The following is a 6,929-nucleotide window of genomic DNA, read 5'->3' as shown; positions in this document are numbered from 1 at the left end:
ACAAAATGGGTGTGTACATGGAGCCTTTGATCGATGAATTGGTACGTGCCTGGGAGGAAGGGGTATGGACGTTTGACCGAGCTACGAAGACAAACTTCAGAATGCATGTTTGGTACCAGTACTCCATGCATGACTTACCGGCCTATGGGCTATTCTGTGCCTGGTGTGTTCACGGTAAGTTCCCATGCCCAGTTTGCAAGGAAGCTCTCAGGTTCATTTGGTTGAAAAAGGGTGGCAAATATTCGTCCTTCGATAAACATCGACAATTTCTTCATGCTGACCATCCATTCCGCCTAGACATCAAGAACTTTACGAAAGGTGTCGTAGTGACAGACCGCCCACCTGCAACGATGACTGGTGCCGAAATTCGTCAACAGATAGATGGGCTCGTGGCCAATACAGAAGGTGGTTTTGTGGGATATGGTGAGCAGCATATGTGGACACATAAGTCTGGCTTGACTCGGCTCCCCTATTATGACGACCTGCTCCTTCCACACAACATTGACGTGATGCACACTGAAAAAATGTTGCCGAGGCACTGTGGGCAACAATTATGGACATTCCTGATAAGTCAAAGGATAATGTGAAGGCAAGAGTGGATCTGGCAGCGTTATGTGATAGACCAAAACTAGAGATGAAGCCGCCAAGTGGCGGAAAGACATGGAGAAGGCCTAAGGCCGATTTCGTCCTAAGCAGGGCCCAGAGGAAGGAAGTACTTCAGTGGATCAAGATGTTGATGTTCCCTGATGGGTATGCAGCTAACCTGAGTAGGGGGGTGAACTTATCTACTATGCAAGTCTTAGGGATGAAGAGTCATGACTTCCACATATGGATTGAACGGATTCTTCCTGCGATGGTTCGAGGCTATGTCCCTGAGCATGTCTGGCTAACGCTTTCAGAGTTGAGCTATTTCTTCCGTCAGCTTTGTGCAAAAGAGTTATCTCGGACCGTGGTTGCAGACTTGGAAAGATTGGCCCCCGTGTTACTGTGTAAGCTTGAGAAGATATTTCTACCCGGCTTCTTCAATCCAATGCAGCATTTGATTCTTCATCTCCCCTATGAGGCACGAATGGGGGGCCCCGTGCAGGGACGTTGGTGCTATCCAATCGAGAGATGTCTAAAGACTATTCGAAAGAAATGTAGAAATAAATGCAAAATCGAGGCTTCCATTGCAGAGGCATACATTCTAGAGGAGGTCTCAAACTTCACAACAACTTATTATGGTGACAAACTGCCGAGCGTGCATAATCCACCCCCTCGTTACAATGATGGCGACAATGAATCGAACCTTAGCATATTTCGAGGCCAACTCGGAAGCGCAAGTGGCTCGACCACGAAGACCTTGACACATGAAGAGTGGCGACATATCATGCTATACGTATTGACCAACCTTGAAGAGGTGACACCATACATGGAACAATTTCTTCATGAATTCTGGCGTCGATCAAGGGACCCCACTCCACAGGAATATGACGCTCTTCTTAGAAAGGGTGCGAGAAATGGGTTGCCCGATTTCATTTCCTGGTTCAAACGTAAGGTACGTGCTTAGTTTGTAAAAGAGATACGTCTTTGAACTCAATTTAGCGTCTTTTAACTTGCGAATACTTGCAGGGCCAAAGAGATCAGTCTATGAGTGCCGAGTTGAGACAAGTAGCCAACGACTTTGCTTATAGGGTCAAGAAATATTCTGGGTATGACGTCAATGGATACCGTTTTCGCACAACACACTACGACCAAAGTCGGCCCAATCGGAAAACAACGTGTTCTGGAGTCTTTACGCCGGGCCTTGACAATGTCGATTATTTTGGACGAATTGAAGAAATATATGAGCTCAATTTTTATGGTTCCAAACCTCTTACTCCAGTGATATTCAAATGTCATTGGTTTGACCCTCAAGTGACGAGACGGACACATTCTAATCTTGGGATAGTCGAAATTCGACAAGATTCCACCTTAGCAGGAGACGATGTCTATATCGTGGCCCAACAGGCCACACAAGTGTATTATCTCCCATATGCGTGTCAAACGAAAGAACATCTTAAGGGTTGGGATGTTGTGTATAAGGTATCGCCGCATGGGAGGTTACCTGTTCCTAACGATGAAGATTACAACTTAGACCCGGACACATATGATGGAGAGTTCTTCCAAGAAGATGGGCTAGAAGGGCGATTTGAGATAGACTTAAGTGAAGCTATCGGAATGGACGTAGATATTGAAATGGTTGTTGATGAGGAGGATGATGAGGTGCAAAATGATAATGACTTAGTAATCCTTGAAGGCAATGATGAGGTTGCGTCTTCCGATGGTGTTGAGATTGAAATGCTTGATAGTGATGATGAGAGTTATGATCCGGCTAACCCCGACACATATGAAGATTATTTTTAATCGATGTAATGCTATATGACTTTTTATTTCGCACCTGTTTTTAAATACATCTTTTTATATGTGCTTATTTGTTTACTCTTAATTGCAAGTTGTTGGACAAATATGGTGGGCGGTTTCCTGAGGAGGAGGAGGGGAGGAGGAGTAGGACGGCGGACGATGCAGAGCAGGCAGCGCAGCAGCACGAGGCAGAGCAGGCAGCACAGCAGCAGGCGGCGCCTCAGGACGACGACGACCAGCAGCAGGACGACGACGACCAGCAGCAGGACGCCTCAGGTTCAGGCGGCTCTAGTTCGAGGAGCATCTACCTGCGAGGCCCCGCGAGTCTCCCGCCGCGTCCCATACTTCGGGACAGACGGTCGTTGATTCGGCCGGAAGGGGAGAGGTATGTAACTTTATGTTCTTCATTCTTGTTCATATTATGTGTTCAAAATCATAATATAAACTAATACTTTTTATTTATCACTTGGACAGGTCTTGGACGGTTTTGGATTATGCTGGGGGTCATCGTCGCCCCCAACAACATCCTCGGCCTGCTGTGCGGGGAACACTTCCCTGGACTTGTGGAGTACGCCGGAGTGACGGGCCCAGCCTTCACCTTCGACCACTACGCCGTCGCCCCCGATGCAGTAGACCGGGACGGCAGGGAATTCAATAACAAGGCGGAGCGGGTGAAGCAAGAGCTGTGGGTAAGTCTTAGTATAATATAAAATATGTCGCATTCGTTGCAAATTCTTGAAATAATGTATGGATACATCGTTTTTGTATGCAGGATTTCTTCAGATGCGATGCTGGATACGAGGCTAGGGCGGATGTGGTGGCCACCACGTGCTGTAAGAAGCTCGTCGTGGACATGCACTATGAGGCCCGCATCTAGGCCATCATCACCTACCACGGCTCCGTCCTTGGGGAGAAGGTGACCAAACCTCAAGCCCGAACCATGTCGTTGACCAGGGAGCAGTACCTGCAGGTAAAGTCATGCATGTTTGGTACCAGTACTCCATGCATGAATTTTATTTTATCTTCTGATATGCACTTTATGTGTTTACTTTGCAGGTGATTCCACATTGGTGCGTCGCACATCCTTTGTGCTGGGAGCAGATGGTGGACAGGTGGTGTTCGGCTGAGTGGGACGAGGCGCACACAGCTAGCCGGGAACGGCGTTTGCAGATGCAAGGCCCCTCGCACCACCAAGGCAGCCGGAGCCTGGGCCAATATGCCGAAGCATGGGTACGCCACCTTTTTTATTTAGATATATAGCACTAAGTTAGATATTATTTCTAACTATCTCGTTGGTTTTCGTTGCAGTCGGCGTCACATGGTGGCAGGCCTTGTTCCACCTTCTCGGCCTATGCTATGGCCCATAAGGGTAAGGCGACGTCCGACGTCACCTACAACCCGGATGACGGGCCCGAGGCCTACACCAACCCCGTCGTCTACAGCCGCCTCCATGACTACACCACCATGGCGCAGGAGGTCCATGACCCAGACTATGATCCGAGCACCGAGCCTATCGACCCCGATGTGCTGATGAGGGTCGGAGGAGGCAAGAGACATGGGCGGTACTGGATTGCCGACGGGGCAATCGACTCGTCCTCCACTCCCACTCTGTCTCAGGTGAGAGCAAGGAGCACGGGCTCGAGCCCAGCCATTCGACCTCGGCACGACAGCTCACAACATCGCATACAGCAACTCGAGGTTAGTGCTTCTGTAACTCGTCCTTCCTTTAGTTATATACCTAGTCTTTGAGTTACTATAACGTTGGCTTGTAATATTACAGACCCAACTAGAAGAAGAGAGGAGGGAACGTCAAGAGATGGAGGCGAGGATAATGGCGGAGCGGGCGGCGGCTGATCAGAGGATGGCGGAGATGTTCCAGTACATGCAGAGCCTTGGCGCCGCACAGGGCATCGCTCCGCCACCTCCATTGTTCCCCCCAGTTGACCCTACTCTCTTCCACACTCCTGTGAGTATCAAAATTGTAGTTAGATGTTTGTAATGCATCTGGTATAACACATGCTATCTCTTCTCTGTGCAGGGCCAATCTGGGGCGGCATCCAACAACCCTCCGGAAGGGTTCAGCCCAACGCAGCCCCGGCCAAACCGCCCACCTCCATGAGTGTTGTGTTTTCATTGTTTTAGACTTCAGAACTTATGTATAATACTTATGTTTCTGTTTGATACTTATGTGAGAGCTTGCGACGTTTGAGACTTATGTTTGTGTTTAATACTTGTGTTGAACACTTATGTTTGTGATGGATATTTATGTTTGTGGTGACGGTTTTATGTTTGTGTTGGCTATTTATGTCTGTGATGATATCTGTGATGTATATATGTGATATATATGTGATATCTTCTGTTTGTGTGGATGGAAAACAAAAAACAAATAAAAAAGGTATATACTGGTCACTTTGCCGAGTGTAACACTCGGCAAAGAGCACAGACCTAGGCACCGGCTTAGGGTCTTTGCCGAGTGTTATGTCTCTGGCACTCGGCAAAGAGGTCGGCTTTGCCGAGTGCCACTTGGGACACTCGGCAAAGAGCCTGACATGGGGACCCTCCCTGGCGGTCTCTTTGCCGAGTGTCCCAACTGGCACTCGGCAAAGAAGGCGGCTTTGCCGAGTGCTGCCAGGAAGGCACTCGGCACAGATATCTTCGTTGCCGAGTGTCACGTTGACACTCGGCAAAGCCGCCGTCTCCGTCACCCGGCGCCGTAACGGTCGCTTTTCATTGCCGAGTGCTCCCTGGCACTCGGCAAAGAAATTTGCCGAGTGCCCGAGAAAAAGTACTCGGCAAAGAAGTCTTTGCCGATGCACTGTTTGCCGAGCCTTCTTTGCCGAGTGTTACACTCGGCAAAGCCTTTGCCGAGTGTTTTTAAGGCTTCGCCGAGTGCTTCAGGCACTCGGCGAAGCGATTGATTCCGGTAGTGAATCATAGGACCCTCGTGCTTAGCGTTGCTAGTATTCGAGGAATTACGTTGCTCTAGGTTCTGGCCATCACCATCAGCACTTGCTGGTTGGTTTGTCACCTCTCATCGTCCACCAGAAATGCCACGACTTCCTGTGAGGACTGGCGGCAGCATATCATTTCCAGGAACACGCCCTTCAGCAGTCTGGCCACAGAACGGATTGAGCGCTTAATTCATCTCAATTGAAATGCTCATTTTCAGTATTTAGTAGCAAAATTGGATTGACTCCCGTTCACTCTCACTCTGATCGCCTTACCGGTCCTTCGATATAATCATTGTGCACTAAAATTTTATCGAATATTTTATATACCGTTGTAATTTACGGGTAGTAAATCCTATGTAGGTAGGCTTAGCAACCAATCCCGCCTCTATGAGTACTAGGCTCTAGATATTTTTTTGAAGGAGGTTTTACTCAGCTTTTAAGAAAGCAATAACAGAGGTAGCTACATAGAGCACACCCCACAACGTTGAACTGGGAATACCAGTTAACCAGGGAAGCTCCACACTGACGCCCCATGACCACAAAAAAAAACGGTCCCTCCACTAAACTAAAGACTAACTCACCAAAGCTCCACGTTGATAGCATCAACCTGACAAAGTTCAAATATCATCAACCAGAAAGCTTCACTCGATTAAACAACCTAACAGAGCTAGAAACAAGCTAAGCACAACAAAAAAGAACCCTCATATGACATCCATATCAGCAGCACCAACTCCACGCCTGGGATAAAAAGAAGGGACATCTTCCACTTCAGATCACTCCAATGTCACTGCAATTTTCCTCAACCGAATGATGTTCCCCAGTATATCTTCCAACATCGCCTGTTCCCTTGTCTTGAGTAGCACGCTCCAGCTCTGCAAGAAAGACATGGTCTCATATATGATCGCTGTCGTATTGTTAGGGAATTCTTTCATAATCGCCATCTTATTTCTGTTACACCAAAGGGACCAAACCAGCCCGGCAACAATAAAGAGATGGAAAGAACAAGCAGCATGGCAGGATCCCACTCCCCAATTGCTAAACAGACTAGCTATAGACCTGGGGACACGGTCCCAACCATCAATATTTTTCATTCTTCCCCAAACATATTTCGGAAGGACACAGTGAATAAAGATGTGATCAACTGTCTCTTTGTCCCCATACAGAGAACACAACGTTCTATCCTTCTACCTTTTTTTTCTAGCACTACGGCCGCTTGGATTTTCTCATTGTAAATTTGCCAAAGAAAAACCTTGATCTTCAAAAGCACCTTGCAATTCCAAATTTTTATACATGGGGGTTTTGACACCACCATCGGTCCTAAATCTGTAAAGGGATTTCGCAGTGAATCTGCGAGAGTTGTCCAGAGCCCAAAACACTAGGCTCTAGATATTAGTGGAATCAAAGATATTGAGAGTGATTTATTATTAACCATACGTTATATTTATATATGGCATCGGTCAGTTTGAAGCGCAGTTGAAGCCGTTAAATCATTTGCAAGTTAAAATCCTTTTCAATTTCTTCTTCCAATACTCAATAGGCAGGGGACGGGATTATTAACCAAACAAGACGCTGCTACTATTACCACCACCACAATAC

The sequence above is a fragment of the Zea mays genome, chromosome 10 (assembly GCF_902167145.1).
Source record: "Zea mays cultivar B73 chromosome 10, Zm-B73-REFERENCE-NAM-5.0, whole genome shotgun sequence".
In the NCBI taxonomy this organism is placed as follows: Eukaryota; Viridiplantae; Streptophyta; class Magnoliopsida; order Poales; family Poaceae; genus Zea; species Zea mays.
Note: the sequence above shows the minus strand (reverse complement) of the source record.